The 12,908-nt window shown below is 36.2% G+C and overlaps 1 long non-coding RNA gene across 19 annotated transcripts; it reads left to right on the top strand.

Moving 5' to 3' along the window:
* Positions 1 to 834: 834 nt before the first annotated feature.
* On the top strand, positions 835 to 12,223 carry LOC141698616 (uncharacterized). Of its 19 annotated transcripts, XR_012565179.1 has the most exons (8): positions 835 to 997; positions 1,543 to 1,589; positions 1,765 to 1,790; positions 1,943 to 2,000; positions 2,086 to 2,250; positions 2,601 to 2,657; positions 10,923 to 11,389; positions 11,752 to 12,223. It is a non-coding gene; the product is annotated as an uncharacterized LOC141698616 (long non-coding RNA). The 19 variants fall into 19 exon arrangements; XR_012565180.1 differs by lacking the exon at positions 1,543 to 1,589; XR_012565182.1 differs by lacking the exon at positions 2,086 to 2,250.
* The last annotated feature ends 685 nt before the right edge of the window (positions 12,224 to 12,908 follow it).

Here is a 12,908-nt window from a genome sequence, read left to right as displayed (position 1 = left end):
CTTCACTCAACACCATCCAGACTGCGGGCAAGAAAAGCTCAAATTCCACATACTGCAAGACTCATTCATCCTACTCCCCCATCCATAAAATCCGTATAGGAGAGTGGGGGCACATGATAGAGAGTAAGGCATGTAGTACTAATGAGTCCTAATCCAGCATCTCCAGAACCGCCCAGTCCCGCTCACCCTTAGTCCTAGTCCGGCCACCCCAGGACCATCCAGTCCTGAACACTTGGGTCCGGGCCAGTGACCCTCAACAACCAAACCATTTGGAGTCCCAACACGTGAAGCACACTCCCAAGAACGTGATAGCGACAGTTTTCACCTATCAATAACAAGAACAACCTAGGCACGTGTCAGAAGATCCTGAGAACATTCTTCAACCACTCTCATTTAGACACGTGTAAGGCATCCATCCCCACCAGGTGTCCTCCGCTCCCAGATCCAAAGACCCTGATTCAAAGGTACCAACCGTAAAACCCTACCCTTGGTTTATAAATAGCCCAAGGATATAAGGTTTTGGGGTTAATCACCCTCTCACACTCATATACGCACACAGTCACCCTACATTCCTATCTATCTTCATCTTCCCCAAAAGCGAGTTCTTACTCTCACACCGGAGGCGCCGCGAGACTCAAACCCCTCTTATGGTGTTGTTTTGTAGGAACCCCACGACAGCTATACCTCCACAGCGACGAGGGATCCAGCCACGACGTCGAAGGAGCAGCCCTGCCACCGGGAGTTATCAGAGTATGCACTCATCTAGACAATGCTCTTTAGACCTCCTTAATCATTATTTTTAATATTAACAATATTTTGAATATCATTGTGCTTCTTAGGATAATATCAAATATCAAATTAAAAAGTGAAGAAGTTGTCTTCCATTCATCCAAGTATCTGGCGGTTAAGTTGATATTTAGGTGCAGAATTCATCTTTCAAAGGTGCACTAAAGCAATATCTTCATAAGGAGGCCCTGCATAAAATCTTATAATGCAGGTTTATACACTGTCTCCATCTCTGTCTGTAATATAAGTAGGAGCTTTCTTGTCAATAAGGTTCGGAAATCATAACCAACATCTACCTCATGACACCCTAAACTTCTGTGATTCTTTTTTAAATTTTTTAGTAAAATCCTTTAGTGAATTTATGTAAGATAGGCCTTTTCCTTGAAGATGTTAATTTGCGTCTCAATTTCTGACTATATTACTTCAAGTTCACTAAGGTTTTTTCCTAGCAGTAGATTCTTAACATCTGCTTCAAAGCTTGCGTTTAAACTTCTTTCTTCAAAAGGTTGCTCTATGCACACTCTATCTATTTCTAAATCTTCTTTCTTCCTAGTCTCAGCTAGTTCCCATTTATAAATTTCAAATTTATATGCACAAATTTTAAGAATTCAAACCAAGTGATATATGCACTCTTTTACTATTTCTCGATTCGTTATAATTGACTTTCATTTGCTTTTATTCTACTACTCTCTTTTAATTAGTTTCGAATTGAGTACTAACTTTGTCGTTACTTATAATTTTTTTTCTTTGTTGTAGTTTAAAGTTTGCTGGAAAGTTGTTCGATGATTTTCCTTAAAGAAAATGTTAGCAAATTTTACAATTTATACGTTGTTTCTCATCAAAACTATTGTTAATGGCTAGATTTTAGGGTTGTTTTTCTTTCAATATTTTTATATTCGTGAATATGTATGCACTATCATATTGTTTCTTATATTAATTATAATTGGTTTTCATATATTTACAATCTTTGCTGAGAAGTTTTGAAGATGTTTTGATGTCGAAAGGTAACACTATCCATTCTTTCTTCAGCTTTTCTGTTAGTTTTTTACTGTAATCTTAAAATTAGTTTACCAGTCACAAGTGTTCCGATATAATGCCAGAATTTAACTAAAAAATCAATGCTTTTTATACATTTGTAAACATGAACTTTGTGCAGGATTAAGATTTTGTTGCAACTATTTATGGTTGACTGTTTGATTCCTTATCGAAAAATGGTATATAAGTTTTCTACATTGTTTGATTTTAATTTGATGAAAGTTCATTGCTTTAAGTTATATATGTATGTATGTGTTTATGCAGGCTTATTACGTATGTACGTGTTTTAACTTTTATGCAAGAGTATGTCTCGACAATTTGGTTTTTAAGTTTCTACTTCAAATGTAAAAACTAATGCATTAAATAATTCACTCCAAGTCGGGAGTGGAGGAGTGCAGCTAGATCTACCTGTATAGTTATAGTATATGTGTAAGTCTACCTGTATAGTATATGTGTATGATTATTTTTTTATCTACTTCTAACTTAAAAAATTTTGAGTGTTGTAGTCATTTCGGGAAGTTTGTTGAGATTCAGTTCGATCATATGAATACAATTTCCTATGTTGTTAAAACTTATTTGGTGAGTATAAAGTTTTCTGAAAATTTAGGGTTATTGTAGGGTTACTGCTATTTTTATGTGAGAATTTGGTGAGTAGAATTTGCGATGACTGAAATGTTTTATTGGATTTGCATATTACATACAAAGGTAACTTTTTATTGTTCAAATTGTAAGTGGCTTTTTGTCTGACTCTAATTTGGTTTATAATGGTTCAATTACAGTTTTTTGATGACTTCCAGAAAATTGATCATTTATATGTTCCCGAAAACTAAGATCAGGTATGTGATTTTTGAGAATCATTAATGATTGTTATGAATATTTATATTATTTTGGATTCAGGAAATCACAAAATATGGACATTGTATACAATTATGCCTGAATATAAAATAGAATGTGCGGCATTGTATAAAATAGAATGTGCGATGACCAAAATATCTTATTGGATTTGCATATTTAGTACTTGGATAATAATTAGAAAGAAAATCTCCCAATTTTTATTAAGGTTTGATTTTATATATAATTTTTAATACCCAGATTTAAAATGCAGATATGTTTGTCACTTTAGTAATTGTATTTTAAGATTTTTTGTCATCATATGTCCAAATCTATAGTATTATTCAAAACATTATAAGAACTAATTAAGAAGTATACCGAAAGGGAAGACTGTATTTTAGGTACATCTTTCATCCTGCTTGCAAACTACAATATCTAGCTCTAAGTGTTGGAAAATATGGGTATAAGTCCCATATTGGTAAGTCATATTTTTTGAGAATTATGACTAAAAGATATGTGAGATATGATGATATTCTCTTAATAATGGAAATTATTATTTTCCATTAGAATTTGGCTCAAATATTATGGCATAAATTAATTTGATTTTGTTTCAGATTAATTGATATGGTGTATGTCTTGATATATTTAATCTGATTCTATTTCAGATTATTTATGGAATAGAGTAGCTTGCAAGTATTACACCGATTTCATAATTAATGATATTTAATTATGGAAAAGAGTAGCGCACAAGTCTATCTACACCTATATAAACACCTCTAAGGCGTTAGGGTTAGACACAAAAAACATATTCGCCTTTAAACACAAAATTCTCTCTCTCTCGGTGATAGTTTCGTACCCGTTCAAGCTCGCTGAAGGTGTTCGTTATCCGTAACGCCGCCGCTACCTCGTTTTATCCTGGGAGGCTATCGACTCGCACATACGGTGAGAGGCGAAATAGTTTTAAGGAGACAGTTTCAACTGGACTCGAGGATCTCTCTTCTGTTTATATCCTTTCTTCCTCCGTTTGATTTCGTTTACTCACGCACACATTTGTTCGATTATATGTATTAATCGCAGATTGTATTCACAATCTTAAAGCTATTTATTTTATATACATCTGTGACTGATACATCTGTATCTGCTTGTTTTGTTGAGTAACAGATCGATGGAGAACCAAACTGTGAACGATTCGATGAACATGACGGCTGATCCCAACGCACAGATCACTGGATCTGATGGGGTTCACCAGCAGCCGATTAACCCTAACGCACGGATCGTACGATCTGATGGGGGTCAAACGCCTGTTGGACATGTGCCTTCGGGACATGTGTCTGTGGGACACACTGTCATTGGACAGTTTAGTGTTCCTCTTGGACAGATATCGGCAGGATTCACTCCTCCGATCATACCTGCGGTGCCTACTGGTGTGCATACACCTGTAGTACAGACGCACGTACCATCTGTTCCACCTGTGGTGTCTGCTGCACCTGTTATGCAAACTGTGTCTGCTGCACATGCTGAAAAACCTGAGAAGTTCAATGGAACGAACTTCAAACGTTGGCAACAAAAGATGCACTTTTATCTGACCACGTTGCATATGGATCGCTTCCTTAAGGAAGAACCACCGTTGCTCACTGCTGAGAGTAACATGCAGACTGTGTATGCTGCTGATGCTTGGAAGCACTCCGACTACATATGTCGGAACTATGTGTTAAATTGTTTGTCTGACTCGTTGTATAACGTATACAGCGCGAAGCCAACAACTAAGGTCTTATGGGAGTCACTTGACCATAAGTATAAAATCGAGGACGCTGGGGCAAAGAAGTGGATTGTTGGCCGCTTTCTTGATTATAAGATGGCAGACTCTAAGACTGTGGTCAGTCAGGTGCAGGAACTGCAGGTGATCATTCATGACATTCATGTTGAGGGAATGGTCATAAGTGAGTCTTTCCAAGTTGCTGCTGTTATTGAAAAGCTTCCACCTGGATGGAAAGATTTTAAGAACTACCTTAAGCACAAGCGAAAGGAGATGTCTATGGAGGATCTTATTGTTAGACTTCGTATTGAAGAAGACAACAGAGGGTCCGAGAAGAAAGTTAATGTTGCCACTGAGAAGGCAAACATGGTGGAGCACGCTCAAAGCTCCAAGCCCAAGAAGACTAATTCTAGTAAAGGGGCAAAGCTGGCACCCAAAGGAGGGATTTCGAAGTCGAAATTTCAGGGGAAGTGCTACAACTGTGATAAAGTTGGTCATAGGTCTTCTGACTGCAAGAAGCCCAAGAAGCCCAACAAGAAGAAAGAAGCAAACATGGTAGAGAATATCTCCAAGGATATGGGTGATATAGACCTCTATGCTACGGTCTCTGAAGTGAATCTGGTCGGTTCTAATCCACGTGAATGGTGGATTGATACTGGTGCTACTAGGCATGTTTGCTCAGACAAGGCGATTTTCTCTAGCCTCAAAGCTTCTGATGCTGGTGAGAAGCTCTACATGGGGAATTCAGCAACTTCTACCATTGAGGGTGAAGGCACGGTGATCCTGAAGATGACCTCTGGGAAGAATCTGACTTTGAAGAATGTACTTTATGTGCCTGATATTCTCAAGAACCTTGTGTCTGGTTCTCTGTTGAGTAAGCATGGCTTTCGCATTGTAATAGAGTCAGATAAAGTAATTTTGTCTAAGAGTGGTATGTTTGTAGGCAAGGGTTATTTAACCGATGGGCTTTTTAAGCTCAATGTAATGTCCGTTAAGGACGATAATGAAATGAAGAATTCTTCTGCTTACTTGCTTGAGTCTCCTAATTTATGGCATGCTAGATTAGGACATGTAAATTATGACACTTTACGACGTTTAAGTGCAAAAGAATACATACCTAAACTTACTATCGATTCAAAACATAAGTGTGAGACTTGTGTTGAGGCAAAATTAACGAGATCATCATTTAAACGTGTGGAAAGGAACACCAAAGTGCTAGACCTAATACATAGCGACATATGTGATTTAAAATTCGCTCCAACAAGAGGAGGAAACAAGTATCTTATTACATTCATTGATGATTGTACAAAATACTGCTATGTATATTTGTTGAAAAGCAAAGACGAAGCTATAGATAAGTTTAAAATCTATAAGGAAGAAGTTGAGACACAACAGATTGAGAAAATCAAAGCGATACGAAGTGATCGTGGAGGTGAATATGTTGAACCATTTGGAGAATTCTGTTCACAACATGGTATAATCCATGAGGTCACTGCACCATACTCCCCTCAGTCAAATGGTGTGGCTGAAAGGAAGAATCGCACTCTGAAAGAAATGATGAATGCGATGTTGTTAAGCTCTGGGCTTCCACAATCGATGTGGGGAGAAGCCATCTTAAGCGCAAATAATATTTTAAATATTACGATGCGCAAGAATAAGGATGTAAGTCCTTATGAAATGTGGAAGAAAAAGAAACCAAGTTACCAACACCTGAAAGTGTGGGGGTGCCTTGCAAAGGTACTGATCCCTACACCGAAGAAGGTGAAGATAGGTCCTAAGACTGTGGATTGTATCTTCATCGGATATCCTCCACACAGCACTGCATATCGGTTTCTTGTTCATGAATCCAAGATTCCTGATATTCAAAAGAATACCATTATGGAATCAAGGAATGCCTCATTCTTTGAGACGATGTTTCCCTGTAATCCGGGAAACCAACAACCTACGACGTCTAAACGATCTCATGAGTCTGTAGATGACGATAATGAGAGTGACGAAAGTGAAGACAAAAATGTGGGGTAGTGAGAAGGAGCAAAAGACAATGAACGGAGAAATCTTATGGGTCTGATTTTATGACCTATTTGCTCGAAGAAGGTGACCCAAAAACTTATAAGGAGGCGGTTACCTCACCTGATGGGCCTATGTGGAAAGAGGCCATCAAGAATGAAGTTGATTCAATTATGCAAAATCATACTTGGGAATTCGTGGACTTGCCAACTGGTTGCAAACCATTAGGTAGCAAGTGGGTTTTCAAGAAGAAGTTGAAAACTGATGGCACTATTGATAAGTATAAGGCCAGACTTGTAATTAAAGGATACAAGCAACAAAAAGGCCTTGATTACTTTGATACATATTCTCTTGTAACGAGAATAACGTCCATAAGGATGATGTTTGCTATTGCTGCAATGCGTAATCTAACTGTACATCAAATGGATGTGAAAACAGCTTTCCTAAATGGAGACATAGATGAAGAAATCTATATGGAACAACCTGAAGGGTTTGTTGTCCCAGGACAAGAAAGGAAAGTGTGTAGATTGGTGAAATCATTGTATGGTTTGAAACAAGCGCCTATGAAATGGCATGAAAAATTTGATGAGGTCGTGCTGGCCAATGGCTTCAAAATCAATGAATGTGATAGCTGTGCCTATTACAAGGAGAACGAGAACAGCTATGTCAAGGAGAATGACAATGGCTATGTCATGATGACGCTATATGTAGATGATCTACTTATTGCCGGAAGCAATGATAAAGTGATCAAATCTACCAAGGACATGTTGAAATCAAGATTCGACATGAAAGACATGGGACTAGCAAATGTAATTCTGGGAATTCAAATTTCTAGAACATCAAAGGGTCTCGCATTAAGTCAACACATTATGTTGACAAGATCCTTGAGAAGTTTCTTAAGGATGACTTTGAGAAAGCTAGGACACCTGTGGATATGACTTTGCACCTATCCAAGAACAAAGGTGTAGCTGTTTCCCAATTGGAATACTCGAGGATAATTGGTAGTCTGATGTACCTCATGAGTTGTACAAGACCAGACATTGCATACTCAATTAGCAAGTTGAGTAGGTATATGAGTAATCCGGGAGCTGATCACTGGAAAGCAATTATAAGGGTACTAAGGTACTTGAGGGGAACTCGAGACTATGGACTGCACTATGGCAGATACCCAGCAGTATTAGAAGGATATACTGACGCAAATTGGATATCTAGCAAGAAAGCACTTAAGTCTACGAGTGGCTATGTGTTTACATTAGCTGGAGCGGCAATATCATGGAAATCCTCAAAACAAACGGTGATAACTCATTCCACGATGGAAGCTGAGTTTGTGGCACTAGATAAATGCGCCGAAGAGGCTGAATATCTACGTCAGTTTCTGGAGGATATTCCAAGATGGTCAAAGCCTGTAACTGCAATAGAGATTCACTGTGATAGTCAATCCGCTATTGGCAGAGCACAGAGCACGATGTATAATGGAAAGTCTCGTCATATACGACGACGACACAGTTCCATTAGACAATTGATCTCAACCGGAATTATCACTGTTGACTATATACCGTCAAAAGATAATATCGCGGATCCACTAACCAAAGGGTTATCAAGAGAAGTGGTTGAGAAATCATCGAGAGGGATGGGCCTTAAGCCTATTGCTTAACGGCATCATGGTGGACACCCAACCATTGCTGACTGGAGATCCCAAGAACTTGGTTCAATGGGACAACTAAATCATGATGACCAAATCACTGTGGGGGTAACCCCTGGCCTGTTCCTATGATGAGGAAACAGTGAGACCCGTAAGGTACGAGGTTAAGCTTTGAGCCTTTAATGATCTTTGATGAATACATGGAGCTCAGGAGTGAACGCATGGAATTCAGTTGAGTAAACGCGGGTTACTCTATAAGATAAAGATCACCTATGTGGGAGAGAAGTGGGGCCGCTTCAAAGGAGAATTGCGAGGCACAATTCTTTAGAAACTTCTGCAGAACCAGGACGATGTTCCATGGCCAAAATGGACATACTCATGAGAGCTGAACGAGTCAGAAACGATATAGTGATAAGTATATCATCGTTTACATAAACGGTCGAACAGTTCAAGGACAAGCACGTCTACTGTCTACCAGTAAAGTCGGTATGCTTACTCGAGCGAAGGTTCAAGGAGCATTCTCTACCTATCGTATGCTATATCTGATCGAAGAAACTATCACCAAGTCAAACTCCGTGTCTGTCTGTCTGTCTGGTGTGTGCTACTAAGATCACCAATCTCACCCATGTGGGGGATTGTTGGAAAATATGGGTATAAGTCCCATATTGGTAAGTCATATTTTTTGAGCATTATGACTAAAAGATGTGTGAGATATGATGATATTCTCTTAATAATGGAAATTATTATTTTTCATTAGAATTTGGCTCAAATATTATGGCATAAATTAATTTGATTTTGTTTCAGATTAATTGATATGGTGTATGTCTTGATATATTTAATCTGATTCTGTTTCAGATTATTTATGGAATAGAGTAGCTTGCAAGTATTACACCGATTTCATAATTAATGATATTTAATTATGGAAAAGAGTAGCGCACAAGTCTATCTACACCTATATAAACACCTCTAAGGCGTTAGGGTTAGACACAAAAAACATATTCGCCTTTAAACACAAAACTCTCTCTCTCGGTGATAGTTTCGTACCCGTTCAAGCTCGCTGAAGGTGTTCGTTATCCGTAACGCCGCCGCTACCTCGTTTTATCCTGGGAGGCTATCGACTCGCACATACGGTGAGAGGCGAAATAGCTTTAAGGAGACAGTTTCAACTGGACTCGAGGATCTCTCTTCTGTTTATATCCTTTCTTCCTCCGTTTGATTTCGTTTACTCACGCACACATTTGTTCGATTATATGTATTAATCGCAGATTGTATTCACACTAAGTCGCATATTTGATATATAGGTTCATTTATGTGTAGATATAGGTTCATCTTTACAGATAGTGTATGTCTAAAGGAAGCAATGTCTATGTTCACAGATAGTGCAACTCCTGTTGATGAAATTGCTTTCATCCGGACACATAATTTAAGTTACAAATTACTATAAATGATCTAAACTCTAAATTGTTGCTTTTAAAGAGCGAGATTGATCTGTTAAAGCTGGAACTAGTAGAAGCTCAACAATGGGTAAATGCCTTAAGTATGGTCTTTATTGGCTATATATTTGGATTTATATTTTTAACGGTTACAATGAAATGCATTATTTGACCGATCTTGGGATCTAATTAATTGTTAATACTGGTTACTAAAACTTATTGAAATGTCAAAATAAAGGTAATGGAATAATAATTATCGTAGATGTAACCTTTAAGCTCAAAGAGTTAAAGGCTTGGTACAGATAAATTTATAGCGTAAAATTTCATCAAAATATTAATTTGTGTACTGCTAGATTTCCAGATTTTTACAAGTTACCGATGCATCAACTATCTAAATAATAAATATTTGAACCTCATTATCTTTAATGTTCTGGAACACAGATTTTTAAATATTTTTGTCCTATATAAGCTTTTTAGGAAATGAGCTCATCAAAGAGGAAATAAGCATAAGACAAGTATATAATGATATTTGCAACTAATTATGGTAAATTTATATTTGTAAGTATCTTGGCGTAAACACTTACGTAGAAAATCCAATAGGAATGAAGCCATGTAAACATTCCCGGGGCTGGCTTTATGAGGTTTTGGGAGGAAAATTTGAGTCAAATTCTGGCTCTCTGCAACTTCCTGTACAACCTAGAAGTTGAGAGAATGCACAAATTAGTAGTCATGGATTTGATCAACACATGTACATCCTAGAAGTTGAGAGGATGCACATATTAGGAGTCATGGATTTGAACAACAAATGTTGAACCCAACACATCAAGTCTACTTTCAATATCATCCAACAAAAATTATACCTTTAAAATCTATCATATGGCTCATAACATTTTCTGGAACCTTTAAGAGATTGTAGACTTCTTAGAAGTTGTGTAAGTTTGTTTTGTTAGATTTAAGTTGATCATAGTTAGGAACCTCATTTGCTTTCTATTTGTTGCGGGCGTGTGTGTCTGAATGACTAACTATATTCTGATCCCATTGGATTAATAACATGTAAAATCCACTTGATTGTGTGTGTGTGTGTGTGAACAACGTACTATTTTCATTAGACCTCATTGAATTGGTAATATATGCTTTTCAGTTACTTAATCGGGCTTAACTTATATGGTGCTTCCCTTGATTATTTTAGGATGACTAAAGGAAGCCATTCTTAATTTCGTTTTTAAAGCTTTGAACATGTGCATCCTTCACTTTATTTGCTCAAAATAGTTTTAGGCAGTAGAAATCATGAAAGAATACTTGAGCCAGTCTTTTTAAATTTTATTGGATAAGTGATAGCTATTAGAAAAGGATACTTACTATACATGTCCAAACAATTGTAAAGCCGCAAGATTTGAGCACTCTTTTTGAAAAATCTGTAGCTATTTTTCAGGTTGTTCTGATATGCTAGAGATTCAATATTTAGGGATACCTGACATTTGACATATGCCTTTGCACAAAACGAGGCACCATTTGAATATAAAGAGAGAAACAAGAAGACACCCATAATTTGGGGTGAGCTGAAGAAAGAGTGAAAGGCCTGCAAAGCTGCAAGAGATCACAATCAGTCTCTGATTGATATTTCTAATAAAATTGTACAACTTAGTGCAAAATCCGGGGACCTGATCAAAGATTACAAACTTGCTGATGCTGAGCTCAAGAATAAAGGACATGATATAGTTGTACGTGTTTATGCATGTTATAATTTTGCTTTCTATAATTTCATATAACTGGTAATATATGGGGGGATGCAGGTTTATTTGAAAGGAGATCCTGGATCATAAAGATAGATGGAACTGATTATGTTCTACAAAAATTTTATTGGCACTCACCTTCTAAGCACTCCATTAATGGCCACAGGTGTTGTAAATTAATTATTTTCAATGGTTATCTATTTTTGCAACACCTAACTAAGTTTATGATCTACCATATATAAAAGGATTATATATATTTTAAGATATTACATGGAGCTGCATATGGTTCACAAGGACAATAATGACAAGATCGGAAAACCGGATGCCTTCCCGTCTAAGGTCAATTGTGATTTCTTTTAAACAACAGGGGATTTGGGATGTCTAAGGTCTATCATATTTATGTTTGTAGTAGCATTGAAATAACATATTATAAAGAGTAATTGCAATTAAAAAAAATATTTAGACAATCTGAATCCTGTGGTAAGCATGTCTGCATTATACTAAAGTACTCTTTAATTGGCATTGCAGAGGCTACGAGCTTAATACGGAAATATGAATTATTATATTCGGAGGTTCCCAAAATCATATCTGACATAGCTTCCACGCTGCGTTCCTTATCACTATCTGTTGCAAGCTTGGTAGCAGCTTACATATTGAATATTATCAATCAGGTTTGAGAAATAAAAGGAAATCGAAGTTGGATATCAATCAATATAATAAACTAAGATCATTATTATTACTATATTTTGGTTTAGGAGTTATAATTAGTCGTATGTTTTTATACATTTTTTGTGCAATTTTCCTTCTTTGCAAGCACAAGATAGAGGTACAGGATGTAGGATTCCTTCACTTGAAGTAGCCGTGTATTTAGGTTTCAGATTACTTCAGTATTAAAAATTCACACATTGTATTGTGATCTAAATACTTAGCAGTGTTTTGTTCATGAGGTAGCAGAAAGAAAATTTATGAATTGTTTTAGTGTAATAAGTTATTTTAAACATTTGTTTGTTTAGAAAACCCAACATCTTGAATCACTTCTGAGTTGTGATCAAGATTGATTGATTTGTGTTTGCAGAGAGAATATTTCAAATTTGAGATATTTCGCACGCGTGGGTCTTTAATTATGTATAAAATTAATTTTTTTTTCACCTGACAAACATCACTTAACCTTCAAATGTTTAACTTATATTAAATTTGAAATTATTTTAATTCTTTAAACAAAGATTTCATTAATAAATGTTTACAAATATTACTTACCGCTGTGAATTACACATAACTAGTACTGTCAACAGTTACACATAACTACTACTGTCAACAACAGTTACACTCAACTAATCTCAAATCAATTATAAAATAACTACAAGTTCTGATTTTATTTATCTTTTTTTTTCTTATTTTTAAAAACCAAGTACCTTAAAAATTATTTTTAAATCCACCAATTATTTCACAATTTTAATCTATTTCCAAATTTATGTTTATGAAAATTTGTTGTTTTAATATTTACAAACACACCCTAATAAGATTTAGTCTTAGACAAACATACATTAAAATTTTCGGAAATAAAAAATAACTGTAATCGGTAGTCTGCACATTTTTAAAGCAAAACCAAACAGATGGTAAACTTTTGTTATAATTTTAGTATTACATAATTCATCGTAATAATACCACAAAATTAAAAAAGGTTA

This window comes from Apium graveolens, chromosome 11, assembly GCF_009905375.1.
Source record: "Apium graveolens cultivar Ventura chromosome 11, ASM990537v1, whole genome shotgun sequence".
Taxonomy (NCBI): Eukaryota; Viridiplantae; Streptophyta; class Magnoliopsida; order Apiales; family Apiaceae; genus Apium; species Apium graveolens.
This window is presented reverse-complemented; position numbering and strand designations above follow the sequence as displayed.